At 43.0% G+C, this 23,981-nt stretch overlaps 1 protein-coding gene across 3 annotated transcripts in view; it reads left to right on the forward strand.

Annotated features, from left to right (window-relative positions):
* Positions 1 to 23,981, forward strand: part of RAB11FIP4 (RAB11 family interacting protein 4) — a 126,894-nt gene that overhangs the window by 2,688 nt on the left and 100,225 nt on the right. Inside the window, exons 2-3 of one of the 3 annotated variants that reach the window (XM_069748718.1) lie at positions 16,073 to 16,159; positions 16,260 to 16,415. The exons of 1 other annotated variant lie outside the window; for it this stretch is intronic. The gene's annotated coding sequence lies outside the window, so the exon portion shown is untranslated. The remainder of the gene's footprint in view (positions 1 to 16,072; positions 16,160 to 16,259; positions 16,416 to 23,981) is intronic. One more of the 3 variants, XM_069748719.1, reaches the window with a different exon arrangement.

Raw genomic sequence — 23,981 nt, forward strand, 5'->3', positions numbered from 1 at the left:
GGATAACTATACCGATAAAGAAAGGATAACCATACCAATAGAGGAAGGATAACCCCAACTGTGGAGGAAGGATAACCCCGACTATGAAGGAAGGATAACTATACCAATAGAGGAAGGATAACCCCAACTGTGGAGGAAGGATAACTCCAACTATGAAGGAAGGATAACTATACCAATAGAGGAAGGATAACCCCAACTGTGGAGGAAGGATAACCCCAACTATGAAGGAAGGATAACCATACCAATAGAGGAAAGATAACCCCAACTTTGGAGGAAGGATAACCCCAACTATGAAGGAAGGATAACTATACCAATAGAGGAAGGATAACCCCAACTGTGGAGGAAGGATAACCCCAACTATGAAGGAAGGATAACTATACCAAGAGAGGAAGGATAACCCCCAATTCTGGAGGAAGGATAACTATATCAAGAGAGGAAGGATAACCCCAACTCTGGAGGAAGGATAACCATATCAAGAGAGGAAGGATAACCCCAACTGTGGAGTAAGGATAACCATATCAAGACAGGAAGGATAACCCCAACTGTGGAGGAAGGATAACCCCAACTATGAAGGAAGGATAACTATACCAATAGAGGAAGGATAACCATATCTAGAGAGGAAGGATAACCCCAACTGTGGAGGAAGGATAAGCCCAACTATGAAGGAAGGATAACTATACCAAGAGAGGAATGATAACTATACCAAGAGAGGAAGGATAACCCCCAATTCTGGAGGAAGGATAACCATATCAAGAGAGGAAGGATAACCCCAACTCTGGAGGAAGGATAACCATATCAAGAGAGGAATGATAACCCCAACTGTGGAGGAAGGATAACCCCAACTGTGGAGGAAGGATAACCCCAACTCTGGAGGAAGGATAACCATATGAAGAGAGGAATGATAACCCCAACTGTGGAGGAAGGATAACCATATCAAGAGAGGAAGGATAACCCCAACTATGAAGGAAGGATAACTATACCAAGAGAGGAAGGATAACCCCCAATTCTGGAGGAAGGATAACCATATCAAGAGAGGAAGGATAACCCCAAATCTGGAGGAAGGATAACCATATCAAGAGAGGAAAGATAACCCCAACTGTGGAGTAAGGATAACCATATCAAGACAGGAAGGATAACCCCAACTGTGGAGGAAGGATAACCATATGAAGAGAGGAAGGATAACCCCAACTGTGGAGAAAGGATAACCTCAACTATGAAGGAAGGATAACTATACCAATAAAGGAAGGATAACCCCCAATTCTGGAGGAAGGATAACCATATCAAGAGAGGAAGGATAACCCCAACTATGAAGGAAGGATAACCATACCAATAAAGGAAGGATAACCCCCAATTCTGGAGGAAGGATAACCATATCAAGAGATGAAGGATAACCCCAACTGTGAAGGAAGGTTAACTATACCAATAAAGGAAGGATAACCATATAAAGAGAGGAAGGATAACCCCAACTATGAAGGAAGGATAACTATACCAATAGAGGAAGGATAACCCCCAATTCTGGAGGAAGGATAACCATATCAAGAGAGGAAGGATAATCCCAACTGTGGAGGAAGGATAACCATATCAAGAGAGGAAGGATAACCCCAACTGTGGAGGAAGGATAACCATATCAATAGAGGAAGGATAACCCCAACTGTGGAGGAAGGATAACCCCAACTATGAAGGAAGGATAACTATACCAAGAGAGGAAGGATAACCCTGACTAAAGGATGACACTAACTATGGAGGAAGAAAATCCCTAACTATGGAGCAAGGATATCCCTAAATAGGCAGGAAAGATATCCCCAACTAGGAGGAAGGATAACCCCAACTAGAGAGGATAGAAAACAGTAATTAAAGAGGAATGACAACCCTAACTATGGAGGAAGGATAATCTTAAATAGGGATCAAGGATAACCCTACTTTGAAAGTAAGAATGACCTTAACTATGGAAGATTGATATACGTAACTAGAGTAGAAAGAAAACTAATTAAAGAGGAAGCATAACAATAAGTAGAAAGGGAGGATAACCCTAACTACAGAAGAAGGATAACCCTAACTACGGAGGATGGATAACCCTAACTATAGAGGAAGTATAACCCTAACTACGGAGGATGGATAACCATAACTACGGAGGATGGATAACCCTAACTATAGAGGAAGGATAACCCTAACTACGGAGGATGGATAACCCTAACTATAGAGGAAGGAGAACCCTAATGAGGGAGGAAGAGCATCCCTAACTAGAGAAGAAAGAAAACTGTAATTAAAGAAGGATAACCCTAACTGTGGAGGAAGGATAACACTATGGATGAAGGAAACCCCTTACTAGAGAGAAAAGATAATCCTAATTTTGAATAAAGGATATCCCTAACTATAGAGGAAGGTAAATTTAACTAGAGAGGAAGGATAACCGTAACAATAGATGAAGAATATCCCTAGCTAGAGAGAAAGGATAACCCTAACCATGCATAATATATATCTTTAACTCGAGAGGAGTTAAATTGTTTTATTATGATGGAATATAGGCTGAACTGGATGGACAAATGTCTTTTTTCGGCCTTACTAACTATGTTACTATGTTACTATGTTACTATGAATAACCTTAACTAGGGAGGAAGGCTATCCCTAACTAGAGAGTAAAGAAAACTGTATTTAAAGAGGAAGGATAACCATAACGGATAACCCTAACTATGCAAGGAGGACAATTCTAACTAGGGAGGAAGGATAACACTAACTAGAGAAGAAAGAAAACTGTAATTAAAAGGGAAGGATAACTGTGAACGATTACAGCCAGGGGGATGAGCAGATCTCACTGATGCCACCAGTTTGTCAGGGAACGCAACTCCATTGCCTCCAATCATTAGAACAATTATGCAACTGACTGACGAGTGATGGACGAGGCTGCGGCTGCTTCCATCACTAGGCTGGTTATTGGGGAACTCATAGTGAGCATGTGGTATATACACCACCGAGTCCACCACATGCAATATAAGTTTATATATATATACCCCGTACGGTCAGTGTCAGCTCCACAATAGCAAACAGTAACTACTACCTGTCACCACCAATTGTTTCTACAGGCCAACTGGACACCAGTTACAGGTAGCGTATGGCTTCAGGGTGCGGCTTACAGAGCAAGAGGAATATAGATATTACATTCATATATTGAATCCAGAAAGATAGGCAGTGTTAATAAAAATATGCAAGGACGATACAAAATGGGAACAAATCAATCCGGCAAATACAATTACATAAAATAAAAAGGAATAATGAAAGAAATGTACTAAACCTGATGTCACGGAAATGGCTCAGAGCTTAGTGGAGGGAGGTACTCCTGAGGAAAACAGATAGAACTATAGCAAGCATCATGTTTCCCATCGCTATTTTATCTTTCTATAGAGATGAAAGGGTTACCTTTGGTCTTTGTGCTTCCTCTCTGATTAAGGCCCTCCTCGCCCAGGCTGAGAGTCTTGGTAGGCGCCCTCTCTTGGCAGGTTTGTTGTGGTACCATGTTCTTTCCATTTGATGATAATGGATTTGATGGTGCTCTGGGAGATCATCAGTGATTAAGATTGTTTTTATAACCCAACCCTGACTTGTACTTCTCAACAACTTTGTCCCTGACTTGTTTGGAGATCTCCTTGGTCTTCATGGTGTTGCTTGGAGATCTCCTTGGCCTTTACGGTGTTTGGAGATCTTCTTGATATTCACGGTGTTGTTTGGAGATCTCTACGGTGTTGTTTGGAGATCTGCTTGGTCTTCATGGTGTTGTTTGGAGATCACCTTGGTCTTCGTTGTTATGTTTGGAGATCTCTTTGGTCTTCATGGTGTTGTTTAGAGATCTCCTTGACATTCACGGTGTGGTTTGGAGATCTCCTTTGTCTTCATGGTGTTGTTTAGAGATCTCCTGGGTCTTCATGGTGTTGTTTGGAGATCTCCTTGGCTTCAAGGCATAGTTTAGAGATCTACTTGGTCTTCATGGTGTTGTTTGGTTTGTGGTGCCTCTTTGTTAATGGCGTTGCAGCCTCTGTTGCCTTTCAGAAAAGGTAAAGTGTATATACTGACACATATGTGACATTTAGACTGCACTTTGGTGGACGACCTGTCACTAAGCATGGGGCTTATGAAGAGACCAGGGGCTTATGAAGAGACCAGGGGCTTCATAGCAAAAGGGGGTGAATACATACACACATGCCAATATTTAGTAATTTGATGCCCTAACATTCATTTTTGCCTATATGTTTTGTCACTTCACCAACTTAGACTATTCAGTGCTGATAATCACACACATCGGATTACAAAAATATTTCAACACAGGTTATAAGGTAACAATATAGGTAAAAACCAGGGGGTGAATACTTTCGCAAGCCACTGTAAATAAACGAGTCTGATCCTCAAATCTATGCAGAGAATCCTCGCAGGGAATGTGCAAGTTTTTAGAGACAGGAATGATTGGTCACCGTAGATCACTAATGCTCTGTGATATCCCACCGCTGCCAACAGTTTCTCATTGGAACGCAATTCCGCTGCCTCCAATCATCAGGACAATTACAAGACCGCTGCTACTTCCACTTCTAGGCCGGTTATTGGGGGACTTATAGAGAGCGTATGGTATATACACCTCCGATTCCAACACATGGAATATATGTGTGTATCTACAGTTGGACCAGAAGTTTCCATCCACTTTATATAAGGTTCTTCTCAATATCTGACATGAAATCAGAATAAACCTTTCCCGTTTTAGGACAATTAGGATTACCATAATTATTAATATTTGCTAAATGCCAGAACAATGAGAGAGAGAGAGAGAATGTTTTAAGGCATTTTTATTACTTAATGCAAAGTCAAATGTTTCCATCCATTTCATTATTATTTGGTGCCATTATCCTTACACTGAATGACTTGGGTTAGACGTTTGGGATCTCCTTCCACAAGCTTCTCACAATAGTTGGTCGGAATTTGGTCCCATTCCTCCTGACAACACTGTAGGTCCCTTGCTCGCTCCGGCCTTTTCAGCTTTGCCCATAAATTTTCAATAGGATTGAGATCAGGGCTTTGTGATGGCCGCTCCAAAACATTGACTTTCATCCCTAAACTACTTTGTTACCATGTGGGCAGTATGCTTCCGGTCCTTGTCCATTTGGAAGACCCATTTTCTCCCAAGCTTTAACTTCCTGACTGATGTCTTGAGATCTCGCTTCAGTATTGCCACATAATCTTCTTTTCTCATAATGCCATCTACTTTGTGAAGTGCCCCAGTCCCTCCTGCAGCAAAACAACCCCACAACATGATGTTGCCACTGCCATGTTTCACAGTAGGGATGGTGTTCTTAGGCTTCCAAGCTTCTCCCTTTTTCCTCCAAACATAACAATTGTCATTATGCCTCAAAAGTTCAATTTTAGTTTCATCAGACCACAGTACATGTCTCCAGAAATTAAGGTCTTGATCCTGTGTGCATTTGCAAACATTAATCTGGCATTTTTATGTTTCTTTTGGCGTAATGGCTTCTTCCTGGCATAGTGGCCTTTCAGCCCATGTTGATACAGTTCTTGTTTCACTGTGGATATTGACACAATCTTACCAGCTTCCGCCATCATCTTCACAAGGTCTTTTGCTTTTGTCCTTGAGTTGATACGCACATGTTGGACCAAAGCACATTCATCCCTGGGACACAGAACCCATCTCCTTCCTGAGCGGTATGATGGTTGGACATTCCCATCTTGTTTATACTTGCATATAATTGTTTGTACAGATGAATGAGGCACCTTCAGGTATCTTAAAATTGTACCCAAGGATGAGCCAGACTTATGCAAGTCCACAATTCTCTTCCTGATATCTTGGCTGATTTCTTGAGACTTTCCCATGATGCTACACTAAGCAGCAGTGTGTTTCAGGTGGGCATTAAAATACATCTACACGTGTGTCTCTAATTAACTCAGATGTTGCCAAAAAACAGTCAGAAGCTTCCAATCAAATTATTTCATCATATGGGCACTCCTGAATTGTTTAAAGGCAGAGTAATCTTAGTGTATGGAAACTTTTGACTTTGCAGTAATAAAAATACTTTAAAAAATTCTCTCTATGTTTAAGAACATCCTAAATAGGCACTGTAAGCAGTTTATACCTTGTGGGAATAAAAGGACTAGAAATAGGAAAAACCCAATGTGGCTAAACAAAGAAGTAAGACAGGCAATTAACAGTAAAAAGAAAGCATTTGCACTACTAAAGCAGGATGGCACCATTGAAGCTCTAAAAAACTATAGGGAGAAAAATACTTTATCTAAAAAACTAATTAAAGCTGCCAAAAAGGAAACAGAGAAGCACATTGCTAAGGAGAGTAAAACTAATCCCAAACTGTTCTTCAACTATATCAATAGTAAAAGAATAAAAACTGAAAATGTAGGCCCCTTAAAAAATAGTGAGGAAAGAATGGTTGTAGATGACGAGGAAAAAGCTAACATATTAAACACCTTCTTCTCCACGGTATTCACGGTGGAAAATGAAATGCTAGGTGAAATCCCAAGAAACAATGAAAACCCTATATTAAGGGTCACCAATCTAACCCAAGAAGAGGTGCGAAACCGGCTAAATAAGATTAAAATAGATAAATCTCCGGGTCCGGATGGCATACACCCACGAGTACTAAGAGAACTAAGTAATGTAATAGATAAACCATTATTTCTTATTTTTAGGGACTCTATAGCGACGGGGTCTGTTCCGCAGGACTGGCGCATAGCAAATGTGGTGCCAATATTCAAAAAGGGCTCTAAAAGTGAACCTGGAAATTATAGGCCAGTAAGTCTAACCTCTATTGTTGGTAAAATATTTGAAGGGTTTCTGAGGGATGTTATTCTGGATTATCTCAATGAGAATAACTGTTTAGCTCCATATCAGCATGGGTTTATGAGAAATCGCTCCTGTCAAACCAATCTAATCAGTTTTTATGAAGAGGTAAGCTATAGGCTGGACCATGGTGAGTCATTGGACGTGGTATATCTCGATTTTTCCAAAGCGTTTGATACCGTGCCGCACAAGAGGTTGGTACACAAAATGAGAATGCTTGGTCTGGGGGAAAATGTGTGTAAATGGGTTAGTAACTGGCTTAGTGATAGAAAGCAGAGGGTGGTTATAAATGGTATAGTCTCTAACTGGGTCGCTGTGACCAGTGGGGTACCGCAGGGGTCGGTATTGGGACCTGTTCTCTTCAACATATTCATTAATGATCTGGTAGAAGGTTTACACAGTAAAATATCGATATTTGCAGATGATACAAAACTATGTAAAGCAGTTAATACAAGAGAAGATAGTATACTGCTACAGATGGATCTGGATAAGTTGGAAACTTGGGCTGAAAGGTGGCAGATGAGGTTTAACAATGATAAATGTAAGGTTATACACATGGGAAGAAGGAATCAATATCACCATTACACACTGAATGGGAAACCACTGGGTAAATCTGACAGGGAGAAGGACTTGGGGATCCTAGTTAATGATAAACTTACCTGGAGCAGCCAGTGCCAGGCAGCAGCTGCCAAGGCAAACAGGATCATGGGATGCATTAAAAGAGGTCTGGATACACATGATGAGAGCATTATACTGCCTCTGTACAAATCCCTAGTTAGACCGCACATGGAGTACTGTATCCAGTTTTGGGCACCGGTGCTCAGGAAGGATATAATGGAACTAGAGAGAGTACAAAGGAGGGCAACAAAATTAATAAAGGGGATGGGAGAACTACAATACCCAGATAGATTAGCGAAATTAGGATTATTTAGTCTAGAAAAAAGACGACTGAGGGGCGATCTAATAACCATGTATAAGTATATAAGGGGACAATACAAATATCTCGCTGAGGATCTGTTTATACCAAGGAAGGTGACGGGCACAAGGGGGCATTCTTTGCGTCTGGAGGAGAGAAGGTTTTTCCACCAACATAGAAGAGGATTCTTTACTGTTAGGGCAGTGAGAATCTGGAATTGCTTGCCTGAGGAGGTGGTGATGGCGAACTCAGTCGAGGGGTTCAAGAGAGGCCTGGATGTCTTCCTGGAGCAGAACAATATTGTATCATACAATTAGGTTCTGTAGAAGGACGTAGATCTGGGGATTTATTATGATGGAATATAGGCTGAACTGGATGGACAAATGTCTTTTTTCGGCCTTACTAACTACGTTACTATGTTACTATGTTACTATGTTATTATTCTAGCATTTGGCAAATAGAAAGAAAGAAAGGGAAAAGATGAAAAGAATTAGAGGATAAAAAATAAGGACAATAAGATAAAGGAATTGAATTTGTATTTTTGTATTATATACAGTGAGTTGCGAAAGTATTCGGCCCCCTGGAACTTTTCAACCTTTTCCCACATATCATGCTTCATGTAACAACTCTGCTGGCATCACGGCATGGTCTCTCATCTCTCACACTCTTACCCACTGCTCCAGGTCATGTTTTGGCCTCTGTCTGCTGCCAGCTCCATATTCTGTGTCTCTGCTCTCTGTATGCTTCCTGGCTGAGTGCATAGGGGGCGGCGCCTGAACTCTCTGGTTCTTATAGGAATCAGGTGCACCTGTCTAATCTGTTCCTGACCAATTACCAAGAGGCCTCCAGTATTAAGTGCAGCTCCACCCTGTAGTCTGGGGCTGTGCAATGTGTTTTGCTTCTGAGCTGCCAGGCCTTGCTTTGTGTCTTGCCTTCTCTGAAGGCTGTTCTCCTTGCTTTGCCTTGTATCTAGTTTGTCTGCCCTCCAGGAGGCTGTATATCCTGGTCCCTTTGTCTTTGTTCTTATACCTTGTCTTGTTCCATTACCTTGTCTGAACTTTGTCCTATCTCTGTCTCCTTGTCTGTGGTTTCTTTCCCTGCAGTGCCTCTCTGCTCTGCTCTCGGCTCCGCACTCTGTGACCTTGCTTTGCTCTTGTCTCTGCACTCTGTTCCTCTGCTCTTGGCTCTGCACTCTGTGCCTTCACTCTGCTCTTGGCTCTGCACTCTGTGCCTTCACTCTGCTCTCGGCTCTGCACTCTGTGCCTTCATTCTGCTCTTGACTCTGCACTCTGTGCCTTCACTCTGCTCTTGGCTCTGCACTTTGTGGTTCTACCCTTGTCTCTTTTGCAGCTTTACCTCTGCTCCGCACTCCTGCGGTTCTGCTTCGTTCTACTCTGCTCCGCTCCTGTTGCTGCAGTAATCTCTTGCTGCAGCTCCTCTCCGCATTCCTTGCTGTTCCACTCTGCTTAGCTTCTGCTGCTGCACTATCTCTTGCTGCTCTACCGCTCCTACCCGCAGCCTTGCAGTTCTCTTGCTGTCCCAACCTGTTCCTTCATACTTCATTCCTTCCTGTTTTTTTCTTTACCTTCACCTCCTGTGTGAACAGGTCCCTACCCTTCATACTCCACACCACCCTGCCCTGTGTCTCTGCCGTACCTGCCAGCCATGTGTCTCTGCCGTGCCTGCCAGCCCTGTGTCTCTACCGTGCCTGCGAGCCCTGTGTCTCTGCCGTGCCTGCCAGCTCTGTGTCTCTGCCGTTCCTGCCAGTCCTGTGTCTCTGCCAGCTCTGTGTCTCAGCCGTGCCAGCCTACTCGTCGGAGTTTCATCCATGCTCATCTGCTAGTCCTGCCTGATGCCTGCACCAATCCTGGTGTTCCTGTTTCCCAAGTGGGATCAGCAGCCATAGCCAGACATCACCCTGGAGTAGCACCTGGCAGCTGCCTGCCGCACAAGCCTGACCTCACCATCAGAGGCTCCATTGAAGACCAAGGCAGCTGTCATAGTCACGCCTCTTCCAGGGTAGTCTGGTTCATGGCACAGTGGGGCCACAAACCCCCCCGAGCTCACACCCACCAGTCAGGGAGCGAGCGTGGCACTTCAAACATAAAGATACCAAATGTAAATTTTTGGTGAAGAATCAACAACAAGTGGAACACAATTGTGAAGTTGAATGAAATTTCTTGGTTCTTTTAAATTTTTGAGGAAATTGAAAAACTGAAAAGTGGGGCGTGCAATATTATTCGGCCCCTTTACTTTCAGTGCAGAAGATCATTGTGGATCTCTGAATGATCCAATGTTGTCCTAATGATGATAAATATAATCCACCTGTGTGTAATCAAGTCTCCGTATAAATGCACCTGCTCTGTGATAGTCTCAGGGGTCTGTGTGAAGCACAAAGAGCATCATGAAGACCAAGGAACACAACAGGCAGGTCCGTGATACTGTTGTGGAGAAGTTTAAAGCCGGATTTGGATACAAAATGATTTCCAAACTTTAAACATCCCAAGGAGCACTGTGCAAGCGATCATACTGAAATGGAAGGAGTATCATAGCACTGCCAATCTACCAAGACCCGGCCGTCCATCTAAACTTTAATCTCAAACAAGAAGAAGACTGATCAGAGATGCAGCCAAGAGGCCCATGATCGCTCTGGATGAACTGCAGAGATCTACATGTGAAGTGGGACAGTCTGTCCATAGGACAACAATCAGTCCTACACTGCACAAATCTGGCCTTTATGGAAGAGTGGCAAGAAGAAAGCCATTTCTCAAAGATATCCATAAACAACAAGCCACCTGGGAGACACCAAACATGTGGAAGAAGGTTCTCTGCTCATATGAAACCAAAACCGAACTTTTTGGCTACAATGCCAAACGATATGTTTGGCGTAAAGGCAACCCAGCTCATCACACTGAACACACCATCCCCACTGTCAAACATGGTGGTGGCAGCATCATGGTTTGGGCCTGCTTTTCTTCAGCAGGGACCGGGAAGATGGTTACAATTGGTGGGAAGATGGATGGAGCCAAATACAGGACCATTCTTGAAGAAAACCTGTTGGACTCTGCAAAAGACCTGAGACTGGGACGGAGATTTGTCTTCCAACAAGACAATGATCCCAAACATAAAGCAAAATCTACAATGGAATGGTTCACAAATAAAACGTATCCAGGTGTTAGAATGGCCAAGTCAGAGTCCAGACCTCAATCCAACCGAGAATCTGTGGAAAGAGCTGAAAACTGCTGTTCACAAACGATCTCCATCAACCTCACTGAGCTCGAGCTGTTTGCCAAGGAAGAATGGGCAAGAATTTCAGTCTCTCCATGTACAAAACTGATAGAGACATACCCCAAGAGACTTGTAATCGCAGGAAAAGGGGCGCAACAAAGTATTAAGTTACAGGGGCCGAATAATATTCCACGCCCCAATTATCTGTTTTTGAATCTCCACAAAAATTTAAAATAACCAATAAATTTCATTCAACTTCACAATTGTGTTCCACTTGTTGTTGATTCTTCACCAAAAATTTACATTTGGTATCTTCATGTTTGAAGCCTGATATGTGGGAAAAGGTGGAAAAGCTCCAGGGGGCCGAATACTTTCGCAAGGCACTGTACTAAAGGCGTTCTTTTGGTGTTTTGTTGATGTTGGCACGTATTCATGATTTATTTATTATTCTTCATGTAGTATTAGTTCTTGACATTTGATGCACCTTCCCCTTTTGTCTTAGGCTCTGTGCACACGTTGCGGATTCGCAGAAGTGTTCCATCAGGTTTACAGTACCATGTAAATCTATGGAAAACCAAATCCGCTGTGCACATGCTGCGGAAAATACCATGCGGGAACGCTGCGTTGTATTTTCCGCAGCATGTCAATTCTTTGTGCGAACTCCGCAGCGTTTTACACCTGCTCCTCAATAGGAATCCGCAGATGTAAAACGCAGGTGAAATCCGCACAAAAACCGCGGTAAATCCGCAGGTAATTTTTTCAAAAACTGAGTGGAAAAATCCGCACAGAAATCCACAGCGTGGGCACGTAGCCTTATGTAGTGATTTGGTTTTATGATAGATGTGTCTACCATCATTAGTACTATATTTATTCGTTGAGATTGGAAAAACTATAATTTTTTTTATGTTTCATCATGTATTTAAAGGTTGGTGCTAGTCATTTTTCTATGAATCTTTTTATGAAGCTTATTCATTTTTATTCATATTTATATATAAATTGATTCTTGATTTATGTTGTATTATGTACATTAACAGGCTTTTGATAGTCTTGCTTATACAATTGAATTGAATCACTTTTGCACTTGTCACTTTATCCACTTATTTTATAGATTTCACTTTTTTAATTAGTATCCAGACACAGTGCAAGGATTAGTTATTTTAATGTTATCCTTATATTTACACTTTGTGCGTAGATTTGCGATATTTTTCTTATACTGCGCACTTAGGAGCACCATCTTTTCTATTTTCTTTTCATGTGCACCAATCTTATCCATAAATATCTCCCTACATAGTTCAGGAGTATAGTATATCACCGCGTTTCTTGGAAGTCCTGTGGAGCGGTGCGCATGCGCCAGCTGTCACTCCTTTGTACACTTCCGACGGCGCCGCTCTTGGATCTGCATGCATTCCAACATTTGGCGCATGTCCTTCTCCATGGAGCATTGGAACAGCCCCATGCGCCGTGGAGCCCCTTCTGGACTTCATTTTAGCGTCATTACATCCCCCCACCATCGGCATGGCTATTGGCTTCAGTCCTACATAAAAAGACTCTCCTAGTCCTTTTAGTTACGCCCCCAGAAGAAGCAGAGGGCGAAACGCGCGTCGGGGCGCCAGAGGTGGACACCTGACAGACCACTTGCACCTTTTTCATAAGGCAATATTATGGTGTACTCAATATGCACTCCTATGGTGGATTATGATCATACGGATGGATATTTTAATTCACAATAGATGGACCGGTGATATGGATGCTCTATAGCACCTTTTATTTGTACTTTGGTCTTTGCTCTGGATTGGTGAATTTTGCGTTGCATTTTTTGGTTAAATCTACATAGTAGTCTGCATAGCTAGTTTATTCCCCCTGTAGGCTGTACTATTGCAATGTTTCTGTGCAATTGGCCTTTCATAGGTATCCCTCTCTGTCTTGGGGTATGTGTATGTTTTGAAAATTTATAAATGTGGCTATTTTAGACCTTTTTTACCTTTTTATAAAATAAATGATATGTTTTAATGAATTGTTGATTGGTTGGCTTCATTGAGTTCAGCAGTTTAATTACTGCTGTCTGGGTTGTATAGGGCATTAAAATACATCTACAGGTGTGTCTCTAATTAACTCAGATGTTGCCAAAAAAACAATCAGAAGTGTAGAGAAATACGTATAGGTGTGAAATATGTATAGGTGTGACTAGCAGTAATTTAACATCTGTCCTGAGACTGCAGGTCTCACAGGGGGCACAGTATATATTATCCTGAGAAAGCAGTCTACAGTCTCCAATCTCGTTAGGGGGTCTTGCTAAGAACCAGGAAGGGGAAACGTTTCACACCTTCGGCTCTTTTGTAGGGAGATGTCAATTACAGCCTGACACTATCTATCTGTGAGAAACTTAAGGTACCTTCACACATAACGATATCGTTAACGATATCGTTGCTTTTTGTGACGTAGCAACGATATCGTTAAGGAAATCGTTCTGTGTGACAGCAACCAACGATCAGGCCCCTGCTGAGGAAAGTCCAGAACTTTATTTAGTCGCTGGACTCCCTGCAGACATCGCTGCATCGGCGTGTGTGACACCGATCCAGCGATGTCTTCACTAGTAACCAGGGTAAACATCGGGTTACTAAGCGCAGGGCCGCGCTTAGTAACCCGATGTTTACCCTGGTTACCAGCGTAAAAGTAAAAAAAACAAACACTACATACTTACCTACCGCTGTCTGTCCCCGGCGCTCTGCTTCTCTGCACTCCTCCTGCACTGGCTGTGAGCGTCGGTCAGCCGGAAAGCAGAGCGTCACCGCTCTGATTTCCGGCCGCTGTGACAGCTCTCCAGCGACCAAACAGCGACGCTGCAGCGATCGACATCGTTGTCGGTATCGCTGCAGCGTCGCTGAGTGTGAAGGTACCTTTACACAGAGAAATTCAGAGGAAATATATTAATTGGTGGAGTGTTCACGGTCCAGTCACAAGCAAGCAATTATAAATATTAACATGAGAGGCTGGTCTAGAAATTTGACCTACACAGAAAGGGGGGTGTTCACAGATTGAGGGCAGCCAAGCTAATGTGTTCCAGTCCACATTCGTCCCCCCCTCAGGGAGCAGAAAGCAGACTACAAAGTTAGCTATGTGAACACACTCACAGAGATAACATGGATCCCACATAACACATCTAAAGATTTAGATAAATGTCTGATTCTATCCATGTAAATACTTGGGGACAGAAACGTATACTCCCAAAACTTGAAACAAAAACCAAAAAAAAAAATGGAGTTCTATACGAAAGTTATAAGTATAAATATAGTTTATTAAAGTTACATAGAAAAATATATCATTAAATTAACAAACAGAAGCAAGGAGACCCTAGTGCAAAAACATCCTGATCCCAGGCACAAGAATAGTACAATCACCATGGTATTGGTAACGAAACACCTATATTGGTATATGAGAAGATATGGTGTTTTGCCGTATATAGTTGGCTAACAATAACATATAGTGTGAAACACCATATCACAAAAAGCAGCAATTGTTTCCATGTGGACAAGTGTCACCCATACATAGAGGAAACAAAAACCATTAAGATACATATAGGAGGCAAACTATCTTACCCATGGTGTAGGTGACCAGCGCCTGGGACCCTGGAACGACCCCCCTAACGCGCGTTTCGCGTAGCTTTCTCAAAGATGGAATAGAGGAGTTTCCCAAAGTGAGCGTTTTTATAGTGGCACCTATTTTCCAGCGTCTCTAAAGTGCGCAGGCGCACCACAGTCCCTACCGGAAGTGATTCTCGATCACCCAGCATTCACCAGGGGCGCACGTCAAGGGGAAATCCCCAGTTGACGTCACAGACATGCGCACCTGGAAACCTGAAGCCGGGGATGCGAGGACTCCCAGGCAGGTGTGGAGCGCGTGCGCATGAGAACAATCCGGCGTACCGCATATAGTATGCCCCGCAAGAGCGATCGCCCTGCCTATTTCAAAATCTAGAGCCACAGATGTGAAGGACACAGACTGGTTCTGAGGCGCATGCGCAAAAAGGACATTAAATCTGCAGCGCCATACTACAACCAGGGGGCATAAGGAATGAGGAAACAAACAAAAACAAACTGGTAAGCGGATCATTAACCCCATGGTGCACAGCATAGTGCAAAAATGTGAATCATACCCAATGACTCCATAAATATATATATACAGACTACGTGCCCAAAAATGTATAATACATACATAAATTATAATTAAAAATGAAAAATATATATGAATATCGTGATTACTGTAAATAATGCGTACAGTGTGTGACAACATTAAATTTTTTAACAAAATACATACATATATACAAAATTAACTCAATAAAATGAAAAAAAGGGAGAAAACTCCATCAGAAGCTTCTTCAATATTGTGATGTATGATCTTCAATTAAGAGCCGACAATACAGTTTGATGATGTTATTATCCTCATTTTCCATTATTTTATACCACTAAAGGTGACCACAACGCACAGAATTTGGGAAAACAATTCTAGGGATGTAAAGAATAAAGAAATATAAATAAACAGAAAAAAAAACATACAAATACTAGAAAATTTATTAAAAAGCATAAAAACAAACAAGAATTGTTTATCCCACTCTGCACACAACGAGAGAACGTGGGGAACAGGACCCTCATAGGAAAGGGGCAAAACTAATTTTCTCGTTTAATCCCACAGGGGACATGGAATCCAATTTCACGATCCATTTACATTCTACCTGTGCTAACAAGCGTTTGATGTTTCCACCTCTATTACCACCATGTACCTGATCAATCCCAATGATCCGTAGACCCATGGGATCACATCCATGAAAAGCATGGAAATGTTTAGGGATGGTCTTTAGGGTACTCACGTCCTCAGCTTTACGTGTATTTTTAATGTCCCTTACGTGCTCTCTCACACAAACACGAAGCTGACGAGACGTGAGCCCAACATATATTTTGGAGCAAGGACATGTGGCCAGATATATGACAAAAGTAATAGCACAGCTAATATAATGTCGAATCTGGAATTTTTTCCTTGCACATGACGACGCAAAATGAGTGCCCCTTATCAAGTTCTTTTCCCTGCAGGCCAAGCAATCGCCGCAAGGATAGCATCCCCAAGTTACAACATTACAACAATCGGAGGATAAGAAAAATAAATCTGGAACATTGGAGGTAATTAATTTGTCCCACCATAGACTAACTGAAGCACAATTGGAAGTGCTATCTTTTGGTCTCACATTTGTGCCTGTTAACCCATTTAATTATTTTTCAGCCATGAAAGATGTTTACCTCTTTTCCCGCAAGTTAATTTTGAAAAGACTACATAATAAAAGGGAAAATGAGGAACATGGGCTGACATCCAGAATTGACAGAGAGACATTGGCCATCCTGGAGGATTTGTTAAAAGAGCAAGAACCTGATTCCGGAGGTATGTTTCCAAAATCTATTCTGCCTAAATCGACGACATTCCCTCCCTTGTCCTTATGCCCTCAGGTGGAGATCTTTACTAGACTGGTTCTGAAGGATTTAAAAAAAAAAAATCCCAGAGTTCGTTACAAAAGACAATGTGGGGGGGGCGTGGCTATGTAGTGAAGGAGAGAGGACGCACTGCGAGAGAGCTCCCCAATCCTTCTAAATATCCTGCACCAAGACCCCTGCATACGGTGATATATTCACCACCGCCGAACCCCCTTGACTCCAGGCGACTCTCCGGGACCCTGCCGAGAGATTGATTTGGCCGGGGAGCTGCGGGAACTAAAGATCTCGGGACCCGCGGCTGGGAAGCGGCCATCTTGGGCAGAGCGTGCTTTGTGAGGAGAAGCGCGGTGCCGCTCTGAATCAGGACCGGGCCGCGCTCTGATCACCAGGCGATTACCGGCACCAGCGGTGAGCGCTGAGAGCTAGCGGTGCACCGGGTGAGTGAGAGACTGGGACGGAGGTGGTGCCTGTGTGGGGCGGCTGTCACCCTCAGAGCGCGCGCTTCGGCAGTTGAAGACGCGGCGCCATCTTAATATCTCTGCAGCACTGTAGGAGTGGGGGTGCGAGCACATATCCTGGACACATTGGGAGGACGCGCGGTGTGTGCCCTGGAAGATTGGGCCCTGCGCTCCTCATATATAAGACACTCCACTTCTCGGTGCCATTACTCCTGAGGGCTTTGGATCCCTCTTTTGGCTGCTGACACTGCAGGCACAGTGAACCTTCCCTGGTGCGTGGCATCCCAGTGGAACTTTGAGATTGCCCACTTATAACTTAAACTTCAGTTTGCTGCAATCATCATCCTGTGATAACTTTGCTGGGCTTACATATATATACTGTGACTCTGACCTTGCTAATCATGCAGCGCACTAAGGGCTCAGGGGCAGCTGACAAACTGAAGGAATTTGCCAGAATTGATCCCTCTGACAACACACGTAACCTGAGAAATAACCCCTCTCAAATGCAACGCAAAAATCGTCCCTCTGATGGTACTGAGGGAAGTGAACAGGAGGAACTGACGCTTAAACAAGCGTCGGACCAGTTAATGCAAGCTATTTCCCTAACCAGAACATCTCTCACTGAGAAGATAGAGGATGTACACACCGAGGTGGGACGTCTCCGTCAAGATATGCAGACTATGAAGGGACGCATTACAGAAGTAGAGGAGAGGGTATCACATGTGGAAGATACCATCACACCCATGGAGGCCAAGTTGACAAAAGTAGCCGGCTCTATAAATGCCTGGAAACAAAAGGCAGATGACCTAGAGAACAGACTGCGCCGGAATAATATCCGTATCATTGGTCTGCCGGAGCGTTCAGAGGGTCAACAACCTGAGGCATTCCTGGAGGGGTGGCTCAAATCTTCTCTGGGAGATGAATTCTCATCAACATTTGCTGTGGAAAGAGCCCATCGAGTACCCACAAAATCTCTTCCTCCCGGGACCCCTCCTAGACCTTTTCTGGCACGGATCCTCAATTGCAAGGATAGAGATACTATTTTACGGTTGGCACGGCAAAAAAGCCCTATTAAATTCGATAATGCTGTAATCTCGATCTTCCCAGATTTCTCCGTGGAACTTCAAAAACAAAGGGCCAGATTTATGGAGATCAAGAAGCAACTCAGAGACAAAAATATCATCTATTCAATGGTCTTCCCGGCCCGGCTCCGTGTTGTCTACAAGGGTTCTTCGGTGTTTTTCACGGATCCGGCGGAGGTGACCGAATGGCTACGATCTCATGGGGAGTCTTGAGTAAAGGAATCCTAAATATGTTTAGTCAAGTAGAACTCTTTGGATTACTAAATAAGGAGCTCTCTCTGGAGAAGTCCAGACTACCAACTATACCGGACGCTGAATCCAGCAGGGGTATCCCCTTATTTCTTTAACAATGGGAGCACAAGACGTTGCTCCTATACTGTTTGGTTTTTGTTCAATTTTTCTTTTTTTACTGGTTTTCTCTGTTATTTAAGTAGAAACTGCCGTCGACAATGCTATTGCTTCCTATATACCACCTTTGATCTTTGCCTGAATAATAGCATGTATCATATTTGGATGAATAGACATGGGGTCTGAAATAGTGTGCATGACATGGAATATACGAGGCATCAAATCCCCCCGAAAGAAAATTAAGGTTTTCTCGCAAATCATGCACTACCACCCTCACATAATAGCCCTTGTGGAGACTCATCTGACCAGAGATACGGCTCGATATATACAGAAGCCGTGGGTACAATGGTACATACATGCTTTCCACACCAGCTACTCGAGAGGAGTTTCATTGTTAATACATAGAGATGTTAGGTGGGAAGCTAAGGAGGCTCGAAGAGACCCTGATGGCCGATTTGTATTTGTGCATGCATTAATCAATTCTAGCGAATATGTGATTTTATGTGTCTATAACCCTCCCCCTGCTAGTATGTCAGTTCTCCGGATGGCAATGAGCTTTGCTCTAAATTATCCGGACGCACAAGTCATTTGTATGGGAGACTTTAACTTAGTTATGGATAATAGCCTTGATAAATTGAGACTAGATGACGGGGGATCTGGGGAGCCCCCCTCTTCGGCCCCGACCCAATTGGCATCATTTATAGAGAGTAGTGGATGGCTTGACCTGTGGCGGATACGTCACCCTGGAGTGCGGGGATACACCTGTCACTCATCTACTAGACAATCCCTATCCCGCATAGATTACATATTTGGTTCTAGTGGGCTGGTAACATGGGTGGATAACGTGGAACACGGTAATAGGGGGATATCGGACCATAGTCCGATTATACTTAAACTCAAATTTGGACAATCAAGGAGTGGCATGGTCTGGAAGCTGAACCCCTTTTGGCTTAAACTAATGGATAATAACGACAGAACAGAGGATCAGTTAAATTGTTTCATATTGTCTCACCCAGAGCCCCAGAACACCAATTTATTCTGGGACACCCTCAAAGCATACTTGAGGGGATGCCTGTCCTCCACAATTACATACATAAAAAGGGTGACCTTGAGGGAGGACGACGGGGTGGAACAGAGACTGAAAGATGCGGAGGCCGCATATATAGCTAGCCAAACTAATGGCAATAGAATTGAATGGTTGACCTCACAGAGATTATACACTCAACACATGGACACCAAATCTAAACGTAAGCTGTTCTTCACGCGTCAGTCATACTTTGAATTGGGAAATCAAACCGGTAAATTCCTAGCCTATCTGGTACGTCAACATAATACATCTAATACAGTACTACAGATTCGTGCGCCAGACGGCTCATTAGTGTCCACGACCGAAGAAATACTTCAATGTTTTTATGACTACTATGAATCATTATATAGTTCCAAAAGTAACCTCGGCGTTTCACAATGTCTAGATTATTTATCAGATATAATATTCCCCACACTGAATCCCACTCAGCGAGAATTTATGGATGCTGCATTCACTTTGGAAGAGGTAGAATATGCCATAATGGACATGTCCTCTGGGAAGGCTCCTGGGCCGGACGGGTTTCCTGTTGAGTTATATAAGAGATACCGGGGTATACTAGCACCACTCCTACTGAAGGTGTTTCGGGGCATATGGGAGGGAGGATGCATGCCTGATACCTTTTATGAGGCAAATATTGTTATACTTAAAAAAGAGGGGAAGGACCTTCTAGATTGTGGCTCCTATCGACCCATATCGTTAGTTAATGTAGATTATAAAATTTTCACTAAAATTTTGGCCATTAGACTGAATTCCATCATATTGGACCTTATCCATCCAGATCAAACTGGCTTTATGCCTGGCAAAAATACTTCTATTAACATTAGGCGAGTTCAATCCATAATCCAATATAGTTCTTTGATGTCAGATAACAATTGGGCAATAGCATCCTTGGATGCGGCCAAGGCCTTCGATTCTCTTGAATGGCCCTTCCTATCAGTATGCCTACAGAGATATGGCTTTGGAGACAAATTTCTAGGGTGGATCAGGGCATTATATATGAAACCTAAGGCGCGCATAATCATAAATAACTCCATCTCTAAGCCCCTCTCATTGTTTAGGGGAACTCGTCAAGGATGCCCCCTCTCACCAGCTCTCTTTGCTCTCGCAATAGAGGCATTGGCAATACGTATGAGATCCTCCCCGGATATTAGAGGCATAGATATAGCGGGTCGAGTGGATACCATCGGCCTATATGCCGATGATATGGTAATATTCATGGATAAGGCAAAGGAAACACTGCCCAAAGTAATTGCTATCATAGACATCTTTAGTAAATACTCTGGCCTGTATATAAACTGGGATAAATCTGCTCTACTACCTCTCTCTCATACTCCCATGTTAAATCTTGAAACTCTGTCTTCACTACCGGTCGTATCAAATTTTAAGTACCTGGGTATTTATATGTCCCAAAGTAGCAATTCCGATTTACAACTTAATATTTATCCTTTACTAGAACTAGTCAAATCCAAATTTGCATCATGGAGCAAACTCCCACTGTCTGTTGCGGGCCGTATCAACCTAATCAAAATGGTTCTGCTCCCTAAATTCAATTATTGTTTGCAACATAGCGCAGTACCAGTACCTAAGTTCCTCTTTACTAATTTAAACTCCCTAATAACTTCCTTTATATGGGGAAAATCTAGGCCCAAACTTAAACTTTCTGTTTTACAGAGACCTAAGCAGGGGGGTGGAGCGGCGTTACCGGACTTCTTTCTATATTATCTGGCGGGGCAGGCTAAGGCATTGGTCACGTGGATGCCTGGTGGTTATCTCCCTAACTCTGAACATCATTTGCTTCATTCTGCTCGAGTGGAGTGCCCATTGGGTTTTCTAGAGTCGGAGAGAATGATCACCCCTCATCCGCTGCCCATGCTTCGACTGGCAAGATTAATTTGGAGACAAATTAAAAAAATTGTTGGATATACAGATATTATAGCTGAAATGCCCCTTTGGGGAAATAGCTATTTTCCAACGCTGTTGAATCACCCGTCCACCGCCTTCTGGGTGATGCATGGTGTTACCTCGGTGGGGGATCTACATGACCAGGGGACCTTTGTGTCCTTTGAACAGCTGCAGACTAAACATGATATTCCGAGATCCCAATTTTTTCGTTTTTTACAATTAAGATCAGCTTTCCAGTCATATATGAGGGGGGTGGTTACGGGCCGCACAATCTCGTCTCTACCTCTAATAGGAATCCTCAAATCCCAGGGACCCCAGGGCCTCATTTCCTCTTTGTATACTTACATGCTATCAGTAGGTGCGGAATCAGTTATAAGACTCATCAAGGAGAAATGGGAGAGACTCATCCCTGACACACAGGAAGAAGAATGGGAGGAAATTTTAGAGTCCCCGATGAAGGTATCCCCATCGGTTAATAACAGAATGACACAATTATTCATAATATACCAATCATATCTAACTCCCGTGCGGCTTTTTAAAATGGGTCGACTTCACTCTGCGGAATGTCTGCGCTGTCACCTGTCAGATGCGGACTTTGTTCACATGATGTGGAGCTGCCCGGTCATTCTTCAATACTGGAAGGAGGTGACCTCATTACTCTCCTCTATAGTATTGGCCCCTGTTCCTCTTGAGCCACTAAATTGTTTGTTTGGGGTGTGGGACGAGGAGACTTGGGGTCATCACGTTGCAATTTTCTTACGAGAGTCACTTTTCATGGCAAGGAAGGTGGTGGCAATGCGGTGGATGGGGGGTTCGTGTCCCTCACTCAGAGCCTGGGTTGAATTAGTAAATTCGATTATCCCATACGAACGCACACTGTATCAAAATAGAGGATGCCCGGGTAAATTTGAGAAGATTTGGAGCGGCTGGAACTCCTCTCACCTCACTTTATAACTCATGGTTATTTATACTAGTGCAAAGTGTCAATTCTTTCTAGGTATCATGCAGAAAGGGACGTAGGTTTATTGTTAAGCGGCAGAAAGTAGTTAGTAAGATACAGTTATAGTTAAGATTTAATAACTGTAAATTTTTCATGACTCCACGTCAGATATGTACGGTTTCAGTGGAGTAACAGATATGTTGGACACACACTATGATACTCAGTTATGTATACATTGTACGTACTTAATATTGTATGTAATACTAAGGAGTATAAATTTGTGTATTATGTTGTTGTTCTTTTAACGTTATGGTTAATAAACGAATTTAAAAAAAAAACAAAAGACAATGTGACGAAATCTCAGCGACGAGCGCTGCAGGAACTCAGTAATTTAGATGACATAGTCATCAAGGCGGCGGACAAGGGAGGGAATGTTGTCATTTGGCCCACTGTCAAATATGAGAAGAAGGCACTGAGGCAGTTGAATTGTAAAGACACATATATCCGACTGTCTCACTGTCCTGTGGATACATACAAATTGGAATTGGATAATATCTTACGGGAGGCATTAGATCAGGGAATCATCAATAAAAAGATCTTTGACGGACTGACAGTTGAGTTTCCAAAAATTCCTACCCTGTACTTATTACCAAAAGTACACAAAGATTTGACAAATCCTCCCGGGAGACCGATAGTCTCTGGGATTGATGGCCTGTGTGATCCCATTTGCAAGTATATTGATTTTTATCTAAAGTCTATGGTGGAGACACTACCTTCATATGTTCGAGATACCACTGACATGTTGACCAAATTAGAAGGGATGGTTTTGGAGCAGGACATGTGGCTAGTAACAGCAGATGTCGAGTCATTATATACGTATATGTATTGCACATGACGACGGAATTGGGGCGGTCCGCTTCTTCCTGGGGAATGGCAACTGGGATGGCCAGATATGTGATTTTGTTGTTGGTTTGTTGCAGTTTGTTCTGACCCACAATCTTTTTACTTTCAAAGACAGGTATTACCTGCAAAAACGTGGTACTGCCATGGGGGCAGCGTGTGCCCCAGCCTATGCCAACCTGTTTCTCGGTCTATGGGAGAGGTCCATATTCCATCAGGATGGGGCCTCTGCTGTGGATCGGGTACAGTGTTGGCATAGGTATATTGATGACATCTTTTTTATCTGGCAAGGTAGTGAGAGCAGTATCGTCGAATTTGTGGGGCAGCTCAACTGCAACCCATACAATATTGAGTTAACATACAAGGCACACAAACAGAAAATTGATTTTCTGGACATCTGTATAGAGGTGGATGAGGCAGGGATGCTGCATACGGATGTATTTAGGAAGGCCACTTCGGTCAGTTCCCTGTTGCATGCATCCTCTTCTCATACCACACACACCATTAAAGCCATCCCAGTTGGCCAATTCCTCAGGATGAAGCGGATCTGCTCTACAGAGCAGAAGTTCGAGGCTCAATCCGAAGATCTAAAAGATAGATTCAAGGCCCGCGGCTATAGCAATCGCTGTATTAAACAAGGAAATAGTAGAGCCAAAAAAACAGAGAGATACCAGTTGTTGTATAAAAAGGAGAAGAAGAGTACATCTGACAATAACATCAGATTTATCTCCACGTACAACTGCTACTGGAAACGTATGCAGGAGATAATTAATACACACTGGCCAGTACTTCTCACTGA

Source organism: Ranitomeya imitator, chromosome 2, assembly GCF_032444005.1.
Source record: "Ranitomeya imitator isolate aRanImi1 chromosome 2, aRanImi1.pri, whole genome shotgun sequence".
In the NCBI taxonomy this organism is placed as follows: Eukaryota; Metazoa; Chordata; class Amphibia; order Anura; family Dendrobatidae; genus Ranitomeya; species Ranitomeya imitator.